Raw genomic sequence first — 12,392 nt, 5'->3', positions numbered from 1 at the left:
TATTTTTTGTGCACACAATCAAGTAAACCACAAATTCTGAGAGTTTTGGTTTCTTCTTTGCCTTTTATTTTATTTTATTTTATTTTATTTTATTTTATTTTATTCTGTTGTGTTTTGTTTGGTTTCTCATTATTGCCTTCCTGCCTTGGCTAAATCTTTAGTAAAATGTTGGACAGAGTAATGCAAACATCCTTAAAATTACAGCACTACGTATTATGCTCACTCTAGGTTTTTATTAAGGAAGTTCTTGTCTCTTTATATTTTTCTAGTGTTTTTATCCTACTAATCATAAAAGGATGTTACATTTTATCAAGTGTCTTTTTACATTTACTGATATAATCATGTTGCTTTCTTCCTTTGGACTGCTAATTTGATGAATTATAACTGATTTGTAATATTAAATCAGTCTTAAATTTCAGAGAGGAGCTCAATTTGATGACAATGTGTTATCCTTTTTATATGTTGTGGGACATAGCTTGCTAACATTTTGGTTGGGAACTTCTTTTCCTCTGTCATCATGAATGAGATTGACTATATTTCCTTTCTTCCCTTGCCAGATTAATATCAAGGTTATTATACCAGCTTCTTAAATATATTGAGGGCATTCCTCTTCTTTTATTTGCTGGGAGATTTTGGGTGCTACAGAAATTATCTATTACCAAATATATGGCAGAAAAATCCAGTGAGGCTCTCTGGGAGTGGAGCTCTCCTGTTGGAAGGGTTTTGACCACAGAGTCGGTATCTCTAATATTTATGTTGGTTTCTATTTCCTCTTCAGTACTTTGGCAAGTCATATTTTTATTAAAAATTGCCTTTTTTAATCCAAATTGTGTATAGATGTGTGTGTATATATGTGTGTGTATATGTGTGTGTGTGTGTGTGTATATATATATATATATATTTTATACTACTACTATAAGTTTATCTATAGTATCTATAGTGATGTCCTTTTTTTTTTTTTGTCATTCCTATAACTACTTCACCTATCCCCTTTTTAAATTAAGTATGTCAGGGTTTTTTGCCATTTCAAAGTCAATCCTTGATAGTCTATGTTTACGATACTACTGGCTACTGTATTAATTTCTGATTTTACTATTATTTACTTTCTTTGAGGTTATTTTGCTGTTCTTTTAAAAAATTTAGGAGATAGATACTATAATCTTTAGGCTTTCTTTCTTTCTCTTTTTTTTTAATGTATGCCTGTAGGGCTATAAATTATTCTCCTACAGTGGTTTTCCCTGAGCTCCAAAGTTTTGAAAAGTGGTGTGGCTATTATCCTTCAATTCAAAGACTTTGGAATTTTCATTATAATTTTGTTAATTTTATTTCCATTTATATGGGAAATATTAATTTATCTTTTCATTGTTGACTTCTAGTTGAACTGCATTTTACTCAGATAATATGCTGTGCATAGCATAACAGTGATCTTTGGTATTTCTTACCAATTGCTTTATAATCCAATGTATGGACCATTCCTGTAAATGTTATATGTACTTTGCAGGTTTGGTTTGTGGTATTCTATATATGTCCATTATGTTGGTTGTGATTGTCTAAGCTCATATTGATGTTTTTGGATAAATTCTTTTTATATTTATGTCCACGTATCTATTTTAATTTTAAGGATACTTTGTTATGTGAATACAAATATAAAATGGTAGGTATACCTTGCTGATTATTTGACACTTTTCATTATGCAGTGACATACTTAACTTCTGGCAATGCCCTTCTATTTCAAAGGTCACTTTGTCTGATAAAGCTAAATCAGTTTTTTTTTTTATTGTTGTTAGCTACTGAACAGTGTGGTTTTTTTCATCCTTTTAGTATTTTATGTTTTAAGTGTCTTATTTTCTTGAATTCGCAAAATCCAAATTATAATTTTTGCATTTTATTTGGAGCACCTAGTCTATTTACTTTTTTTTTCCTTCTACATTTATTTATTTTTGAGAGACAGAGACAGAGCATGAGCAGGGGAGGGGAAGAGAGAGAAGGAGACATAGAATCCAAAGCAGGCTTGAGGCTCTGAGCTGTCAGCACAGAGACCGATGTGGGGCTCCAATTCACTAACCGCAAGATCATGACCTGAGTTGAAGTTGGATTCCCAACCAGCTGGGATATTCCCAGGTGCCCATATAGCTGTCTTCATTTTTAAGAACAGTTTTAGATTTACAGAGATCTCCCATATATACCACACCCAGTTTCCCCTATTCATAATTTATATTACTGTGATATATATATTTAATGTTTATTATTTTTTTAATGTTTATTTATTTTTGAGGGGGTGGGGAGGAGGGAAGGGTATATAGAGAGGGAGACACAGAATCTGAAGCAGGCCCCAGGCTCTGAGCTGTCAGCACAGAGCCTGATGCAGGGCTCGAACTCACCAACCGTGAGATCATGACCTGAGCTGAAGTCGGACGCCCAACCGACTGAGCCACCAAGGCACCCCAGTTTATTTACCTTTAATGTAACTGTTGATATATCTAAAATCTTTTGTAATTTTCTTCAGTAACACTCCCAGTTTTTGTCTGTAAGAAAATATCTTTATTCTTGTAAGATATTTTCACAAAGCAATTATTTTCCTTTTTAAACTGGCAATTATTTTCCTTCATACTGTGAAGATATCACTTCATTATCTTTGGATACCCATTGTTGCTTTTGTGATGTCAGCTGTCAATCTAATTGTTAGTTTTTAAAGGTAATGCGTCTTTTTTTCTGGCTACTTTTAAGATTTTCTTTAAAAAATTTTAAGATTTGATGGCCTGCTGATAGTTAGCTAATAATTCTTTATTATCATATCAACTCTTCAGTTCTTTTAGTCAATTTTAAAATGTTTTATTTTAAATTCGGCCATTTCCAGCAAGAGGATTGATGAGTAATTTTGTTATATTACTGGAATTAAAACTCACAGGTCTTTAAAAGCTTTCTGGTGGTATGGGAAAGGACACACAGAAAGAGAAAAATAGTACAGATAGGTTGCAAAGGGGAGAAAAATGTGTGTTACAAACAACTGATGCATCTCCTGAAAAGCACTTCATGAAGAATTAGAAGCAATTGGGTGGAGAAGGAAGTAGATAATTAGGTGACCTATAGATCTGAAGTCACTCAGACTTTTCACACAGTAGGAGCACACTGGCGAAAACAGTAATAACAATGGCAATAATGCTTATTAGATGACACCCGTTAGAGGTTAAATAAAACCATCTTCATTTTTTATGAAGATTAACATATAGCTAAAATGGCTTACATTTTTCAAGGTAGACCTGATTTCAAATCATTTGCAGGACTGCCCTTCAAAAACACATACGTGGCAAGGGTAAGTGTCTTGATTTTAAATTCGAAAAATATGGTCTTCATATATAGATATACATAGCACACAATCTCTTGACAAGCAGGCATACTGTAAAGCAAGTTTACCTCTGCACGATAGATCAAAGTGCCCAGTGGGAGAAAACACAATCTGTGAGTTCATTGATAATCGTTGAATCTTAAATTTTCGAGTTATAAATTCATCATAAAAATACGCTGCCATTGTGTTTATAAATTTCATTTTGCAGAAAAAGCTTCGGTAGGTGACTCGCATACAAAATTCAGATAGGATGCATGCTACCTGTCTGCCAGATCTGAACTGTTTTCTTCACAAGGCATTTTCATCCTAATGGAAGTTGCATAACACAATCCAATATGTTAGAGATACAGGTAGAGTGATCAAATTTTCTACTAAACTCCAGTGTAATTTACAAAAAAAAAAGGCAACTTAAAAATGATCAGGTTTTAGAATGAGATACAAAAATAAAGGAAAGAATCAGACATCTACTTTCTCTTTTTTCATGAGTTCACTCAATTAAAAACAAAACTAATGAGTGAACAAATAAAAGGATAGGCAAAATGCAGGACATCGTATTAAGTCCTAAGCTATAATGCTTAAAAACACTCCGCTTGAAACAGAAAAATATACCTGCATTTTCCACTTCATGAGAATAGCATGTAAGCCAGAGGGGCTTAGAGCTTCCTCTGAGCTTTTATATTTCAGAGGAAAATTGTAGTTAAAAATAATGAAGCTTTAATTTGGGCAGCTCTTCAGGAATTGGAATAAACGATACTACTGGCTAAATTATATCTTTGCACAATTTGTAGATAAACTATTTTTATTTTTTAATGTTTATTCACTTTTGAGACAGAGAGAGGCAGAGCACTAGTGGGTGAAGGGGCAGAGAGAGAAAGAGATACAGGATCCGAAGCAGGCTCCAGGCTCTGAGCTGTCAGCACAGAGCCCAATGTGGGGCTCGAACGCATGAACTGTGAGATCATGACCTGAGCTGAAGTCAGACGCTTAACTGACTGAGCCACTCAGGCGCCCCTAGCTAAACTATTTTTAAGCCAACTAACCATTTACAAAGATTCTCATTTAATGCACTTGAAAAACATTCATTTTTGTTTTTTTTAATAGTATTGCAACATTCCTCCTTTTTTGTGCAAACCATATTCCTAATAGCAAATGCATTTCTGATACCATGAGGCATTATCAAACTGTTCAACTGTATTTTTTCATCCAGGTTAATCCCAATGATTGAGGTATCATCGGCATAGTTTCTTATTTCATCCTTAAAACTCCTTTTGCCCCACCTTTTTATTTCAGAACGTGAAATCAAGGCCTAGAGCTGGGACCAGTATCTGTCAGAAGGTTCGCGATGAATCCTCCTGTCACTCATTCAGCAGTAGCTATTTCTGAGATAAAATTTGACAGAGTAAGAATCCTTTGCTTTCTAAAGGCAGACATAGAGGATAGAGCAATCAGAACACAGATTATTAAAGAGCTAGGATCTATATGTAGCTACTATTAATAAGAACTTCCAGTATTATGTCACATATAAATCATAGCAACATAAAACACTACTCGATGAAAAGACCATAAAATGAATATAAATATGTATTTCAGCTTGTAGAACTCCACAGATTCCCAAATACTCAAGATTCAAGACACCTTGACTTGTTCTTGGAAATCACATTTCTTTCTAGCAGAGACGGAGCACGGAATTTTACTGAGGCCCAGCAGATGAACACGTTTCATCATTATTAGGACAATATAGCCATTGTCACAGCAGGTCGATGCTGTTGCCTCCTTAGATGGCACTGAGAAACGTGAACTGAGAGCAGTGAGCAAATTGAGCAAATCCAGCTGGGAGATTATGTCAAGACACTTCGAGGCTGCTTAGTGCCTTCAAACACTAGTGTTCCTAGTGCTAGGAACATATTTCTGAGGCAAATCCCGTAATTTAAGATTTATGGCACATTATAGTTGCAAACAGGCGAGAGAACTTCTACGTGGCACAGCAAGGAGGGAAAGCAAAGCCTCCAAGTTCAGGAGCTGCTGTTAAGTGTAGCTCAGGGAGGGAACGCAGCCGACCATTAAGCTTATTAGCCTGTTTCTTTGCAAAGTAGAAACGAATGTGTCCTAGATAGGAGATCATCGCGGTGAGAAAGGTCTTCCCTTGTGAAAGATTTAAGCAAAAATATGCCAACTAAGAGGACGAGACTTTTTCTTTCCCCTTCAAGACCTATCTTGAGATAAGATTACTATGTTTTATGCATACCTTCACAGTGTCTACATGCTGATTTCTCAGAGAATCTGACATGCGGGTCTCAAATGTAGCTACATCCTGATTGTGATAGACCTACAAACAGCAATCACAAGGAAGCTTTATATACGTGTGTTCTTGATGTGTACTGTGGGATTGCCTAACAGCTCAACTCTTTTCCACTGTAGATAGAATAAGGTTTACCCTCCCAGCCAAAATTACAAGTGTAAGGCTGACCTCAATAAATAGTAGGAGTTATATATATCAGACCTTTTAGCCACTGATTCAGTTACCTCTGAGCTTCTCATTTTCTTAGGCAAGACCTTCCAGAAACGTGCAAGCATTTCATTTTTCCTAAAATGCTCAATCAAAATAGAACTTTCTAACAACGTGCTAAGGTCTAATAGCCACTTTGTAAGCAGAAAAAGCAGAATGGAACATAAGCCTTTCTAAGCAACCATAAAGCTAAGTAGAAATCTGCGTGCACTTTTTTTAATTCCTTCAACCAATAGCTACTGAGCACCAAGCATTGTACGAAGAGCTCAAGACACTGCAGTGAATAAAACAAAAAGCCTTGCCTTCATGGCATTTACGTTGTAATGAAGGAGAGAAACAAAAAAGCAATGCATAAAACTAGAATATGTAAAAGAATAAGGAAAATGACACCTGAATATTATTCTAGTGAAGTAAATATTTTCATAGTGTTTGCTTAGCTTTCTCTGCATCAAAGTAATGAGAATTGGGGCAAGAAACATTAATATACAAGTTCAAGGTAGTGAAATAATTTAGCCCAAATCACACAGCACATCAAAGAACGCCTCAGACCAGATCTGTCAATTCCATGCCTCGGGATGTTTCCATTACAAAGCACTGTCTACACGGTACCCAAGGTAAATTAAATGTTCCCAAAGAGTTGTGTATTGAATATCATGAAAATACAATCTCTGAATTATCTGAAAAATTAGATGTATATCTGAATATTTCAGGCTTCTCCACTCACAGGTTCAAGGAAAGCAGGACTCGACAAGAATAGAATGAGACAGCTGGGTAGTCAGCAGTGGAACACCTGTTATTCTCTTTTCTATTTGTTTTTTACAGAAATTACTTTCAGAGGAATTCAAAGTCTATTTGCCTCACTGCAGGTGTTTCTATTACTGTAGCCTATTAATATGGCATTAAAGGAGGTATTATTTTGACGGAAAAGCAATGGAAAAAAGTTAGGGAGCAGCACGTTTGTAAGGGGGAGGGTATCCCCTGCCCACAGGGACTACTGGAATTTGGATGAGTTGGACTGCCTGACTGTTGCTAGGAAAGCCTTCTTTGGAGAGTCTTGAAAATAAATACCTTGGCTGAAATATTTTCACTGATTATCTGAATGTCTGCACAAGGGCAGTAGTTGTTCTGTCTAGGTTGAATAATTATGATTCTTGAAAGTAAAGTCACCAAGAAAAACAAGGAACCAAAGCTTCAATAATGTTGCTATTCATTAAGTCACAGTTAGTCGCCTGCTGCAGAGTGATGTGGAAGCGCCAGGGGCAAAACAGCATGCCAAGCTTAGTGCAGCTAATTATGACTGATATGCTGGCAAAAAGTCGGGAATAATGCAGAGGACTGGATAACACACTCACGGATTCACTTCCTCCATGACTTTGCACTAAAGCAAAGCAACCGGGAACGTCATCCAGTGGATTTAATCAGTGCTGATGTTCAGTGTTGATCCTCTATTCGAACAACTCCTATTTATTGTACAAATTGTCCACTAACTGCCCTGGGGAGCAGTGGAGTCAGGGTTCCTGTCTAGGTTGTGGGACCTCTAGATCTGAGCTCTCCACCACTGTCCCACTAACCAACTTAGACATAGTCCGTGTTCCTAAAGATGAGGTCAAAGCAAAAATTGTACCAGACAAAACTCGGCAGGTACAGAAGACTATATGCAGGGCTACTGCAAAAGGGGGGGGGGAGAGAGAGAGAGAGCGCAGAATATAGTCTAAACTCAACATCATGAAAACAAAGAGTGGGAGAATTTTTAAGAGCAGAGGGGTGGTGGTGGTGTTAATTGGTCTTACCCAAAGGAAAAGTAAACTTTCTCATATCTTCATGGCAGCAGACAGTTTTATAACTTGGAGCAAAGGTGCCTACACAAGCTAGGCTCTTCCCTTCCTACAGAAAGTGGGAGATCGGGAGATTGGTTTTTGTTTCATGATGTTTTTGTTTCAAAGAGACTTTCAAAGAGACTTTCTCCAGGTAATGGAATTCCAAGTAATGTCTTAACAAAAACATTCCTGGGTTGTAAAACACAATAAGAGGATTTTCAAAGGACTTATATCTCAGAGGAGCAGAGAAATCATTTATAAGCACAAGTTTTCTAAAGAAAATGCTGTAAAGGGGCGCCTGGGTGGCGCAGTCGGTTGAGTGTCCGACTTCAGCCAGGTCACGATCTCGCGGTCCGTGAGTTCGAGCCCTGCGTCGGGCTCTGGGCTGATGGCTCAGAGCCTGGAGCCTGTTTCCGATTCTGTGTCTCCCTCTCTCTCTGCCCCTCCCCCGTTCATGCTCTGTCTCTCTCTGTCCCAAAAATAAATAAACGTTGAAAAAAAAATTAAAAAAAAAAATGCTGTAAAGAAAGGAAAGCCTGGGACTGGAGTCAGGAATATGATGTCTGAAGTTTAGCCAGGCTGAGGGGAATGTCAAGTCCATCTTGGTGGATGGACTGCGGGTGCTTCCAACAGCAAACCCTTGGCTTCCCTTCCGTCCTCATTTCTCAGCACAGGGAACCACACATTTCGCTTCCACACCGTCATCACTATGTCTGTGGAAATAATTTCTATAAAAGTGTGTCCTTAAAATCTCCGTCCAGACTAATCAACTGTTTGTTGACTACTCCTGGGAATATGGTCAGGCACTGGGAGCCAATCTGTGACACCTAGTTGGTTAGAAAAGGGAGCAGAGGAATGTGGCATTCCCTACCCCCAGCTTCCAGGTAAGGGCTTTAATATGAAAACCTTCATCACCTTGAGGAAGGTAGATTAAAGAGCAGTCAATTCAGCTTGGTTTGGTTTTGAATGTATCTGCGAGGCAATGCTGTCAGTGGAATTAGCGACATTGGAAACAGGAAGTGTGTAATGTCTTATTAATCATGTCCGTGTTCTCTGTGATCATGACATTCAAATTTCTTTAGTTAGAACTATGTGAATCTTCTCAATTAAACGCTTTGATATATTTATTTGGCTAAAGGTAAGCTTTTATATGCCAATCAAAGATACTTTGATGGAACAATGTTTTTTAAGTGTACTCTTTCAACATCCTGTAAGCCTTTGCCTGTTTGTAAGGCAATCAATGCTTGGATACAGTGTCCTGGGCTCAGTGCCCCTTTCCTCACATGGACTTTGCTAGTCTTCCGGGAGATATTAGCATCGACGTTCTCTGCGCTAAGAGATAAACGTGGCTCAAGGAGTATTAGGTAAAAGGTATATTTAAATGACTCATCTTTCTTGGTGCTTTTCATACACTCAATCTAAATCACCACATGTGCATCAAGAATAGACCAAGAATTGTGAGGCATTTCGGAAACAGAAAGACTTCTGTAATCTTAACTACGGTGGAGATTTCCAGATGACTGAGTTTTTGAAATATTCAATTGCACCTGCATGGCTTCATTAGATAATCGGCTCATCTACAGATAACGTTTGTGAAGATGGAAAAGATTTCCAGCAGTACCCTTCCCTGGAGAAAATCTGGTAAACCTGAAGTCACTGGAACTTATCTGCCCCCACCAAATCAGGTGTCCTTGTTATTCATTAGCTTGTCCCTGCAGTTTCAAGATTGTATAAGAAAGCAAATGGACCGACCACTAACAATTAGTCTCTGGTGAAGATCCCTCCCCAGTTGAGTGTTTATCTCTGTCCACTGCATCAATACCTTTGATGGTTGTTTTCTGTTGATGATTTAAGAGGTTGTGATTTTGTCTAAATGAAATGCTAATCAACTGAAATAAATCTTGAAAAAGATGCGGGAAGAAGAAAATGATGTTGGAGAACTCTTTCTCACATGTCAAACCATCTCCAAATAAGCGTCTGGCAGAGTGAGATCAGTTAATTTTGGAAGAGAAAAATCAATGAGGGTGATGACGTGACAGATATTTTCACAAGAGATTGACTTGAGAGTCGAAGAATTAAAGGGAGCACCAACAAAATTGATGAGGGCTGCTGAATACAGAACTAACACTGTTTATGATATTGTGACCAAAAAGTGCCATGTTAACGACAATTTTGACGGGGAAACTGGATCTTCCAATCCAATCAACACCAAACCCATTATCTGTTGTTTACATGATTCATACTTACTCTTATTTTTAAAATACTGATCAAATGAACTAATTTGTATAAGTTGTATGATTTTTAAACATAAAGTTTCCAATCAGATGTCTGAGTTGCATTCGCTGTTTAATGGCATTTCCTCTTCTTTGTCGTGAATGTACTTCAGGTACTTTTTCCAGGTTCCACTCATTCTTACATGATGAAGATGGCACACAAATCACTGGCTTTCATTCCCTCCTCTCAAATAAGCAAGGAAGTCTTGCCCACTATTTTTTTTTCCTTGCTCCCAACCACCATACCAGTCCCATATTGTCTTCAAGGTTAAAACTTGGATTAGATCTTCACCTTTTCCGCCTCCCTCTTTATATGTGCCTTGTCCATCCTATGGAAAATATCTTAGACCTCGTGGAAAAACTGAGAAAAATGCCATCATTAATATTTTGTTGATATGCTTTCTCCTTCAAGAAGGATGACTGGGATCTACATGGGCTGATGTGATTAAGGCTGGGAGGACAGCTTCTCTGGAGAACATGTTCTCTGGATACTGAATTGCCTTCTTGGACACTTTTTTAATAGTGATTCATGTGATAAAACTGCAGCTCATTTTCTAAATGTCAAGGTTCTTATGAAGTCACCACTTTTTTTTCTTTCTTTCTTTCTTTCTTTCTTTCTTTCTTTCTTTCTTCCCCTTCCCCTTCCCCTTCTTCTTTTCCTTCTTCTTCTTTTCCTTTGCCAGAAAGGAAGGCTAATGGTTTAACAGAATGCTAGGTCAGATCACTGACTTGTTGATAATTAGACAGGTGAAGTGTATGCACCTATTTAATTTCTATTTTGAAGCACTGTTAATTCGCTCAGAAAAAAAAAGTAGAAATTAGAAGTCTTCAGGTTATACTGAGAGCATAAATCAGCAATGAGCTCGTCATGTTGGGCCAAGGTTTCACATAGAAGAAAATGACTTCAGCTAGTCCTGTATTTTTTACCTGAATGTTATTTTTGGTTTAAATTACTGCAATAAATTGTTTGCATAAACTAAGTGGGAGTACTGGTTACTCCAGTGGTAAATGAATGAATAAATCTATTCATAGGCATTAACTATCAAAAGTTACTTATTGCATTCTTATTACGTTCTCATTATTGTGTTAAAAATTATAGATTTTTAGAACAAAAAGCAATTAAGTGTGTTGTTTAACTTATGTTAATATTAAAGTATAAAGAGAGAAAATCATGAAGTCTCCTTACATCTCTGGAAGCAAAGTCAACTATTTAAGAATTCCTCTTTTACTTAATGCATTTTAACACCTAAACAAAGTACGCTAAAATATAAAATTTACAAACTTAAAAGGGCACTTTTAAGCACTAATACTTGATATGAATTGGTATCCAATACGTACAGATATATTTTTTAAATGTGTGGATAACATTGTGGGGTTTCTATTATTTTATTTTTTAAGCTTACTTTGAGAGAGAGTGAAAGGGGTAGGGGCAGAGAGAGAGAGGGAGAGACAGAATCCCAAGCAGGCTCCACACTGTCAGAGAGGAGCCTGACGCAGGGCTCGATCTCACGAATCATGACCCAAGATCATGACCCAAGCTGAAACCAAAATCAGAGACTTAACCCACTAAGCCACCCAGGGGCCCCACATCGTGTTTGATAAATAATTAAAAATTACATCTCACAAAGCTTTAGCATTCTATTTTGTTATATGTTTATTCTGAAGCAGTTGGCTTTACTTTAATCTTAATTATCTCATAATCATTTTAAAGAAACTGCTTCTAACTTCTCAGATACAATCAGGCTATCGTCAAAGAAAGTCTAATTAAATACAAATAGACCATTATCTTATATGAGTCCCAGTTTGCCACAGATCAATTTAATTCCTCCAATACACAGGAAAATTACTCTTTTGCATTGCTTATAAATAAAATGATTGATTGTGTGAGTGACTTAATGATGGATACTCCATCTTGTTCCACGAAGAATTTGTAACAGCTAACAGAAAAGATAGATACAATAAAATGGTAAAACAGAGGTTAAAATTCAAGGCTAAGGAAAATAGAAATTATAACAAAAGGTCAGTATCATGGTTCAAAACAGCACACATACTCAGGCAATAAACTCCTACATGTTTGTTACAACTGAATTTTGAATTTGTTTTTGGGTATTTCTGAAGCTGAACTGAAATGGAAACATGAGCAGTTATATAGATATCATAGTTCTTGAGGAAAAGTAAAGAAGGTATTTAGATGTGGGTGAGAGACGAGTTTGCTGTGCCAGAAAATGCCAAGAGCTTCTATGTTTTGGGCCTTATTATTAGCATTATTTAAAAAAAATCCAATGCAATGGTAAGTCAAGAGCTCAAGGTTTTATTCTTGGCCCTACCTCCAAATATCTGTATGATTTGAATAATTCATTTTAACTTTTCATAACTTCAATTTCTTTATCTGTAAAGGTAGGGAATTTAGCAAAGTGACCTTTACTGAAGTTTTTTGTAGCTCTGAAATC

This window comes from Lynx rufus, unplaced genomic scaffold, assembly GCF_022079265.1.
Source record: "Lynx rufus isolate CCGP_SWC_20201006 ecotype Redwood Valley unplaced genomic scaffold, mLynRuf1.p SCAF_2, whole genome shotgun sequence".
In the NCBI taxonomy this organism is placed as follows: Eukaryota; Metazoa; Chordata; class Mammalia; order Carnivora; family Felidae; genus Lynx; species Lynx rufus.
Note: the sequence above shows the minus strand (reverse complement) of the source record.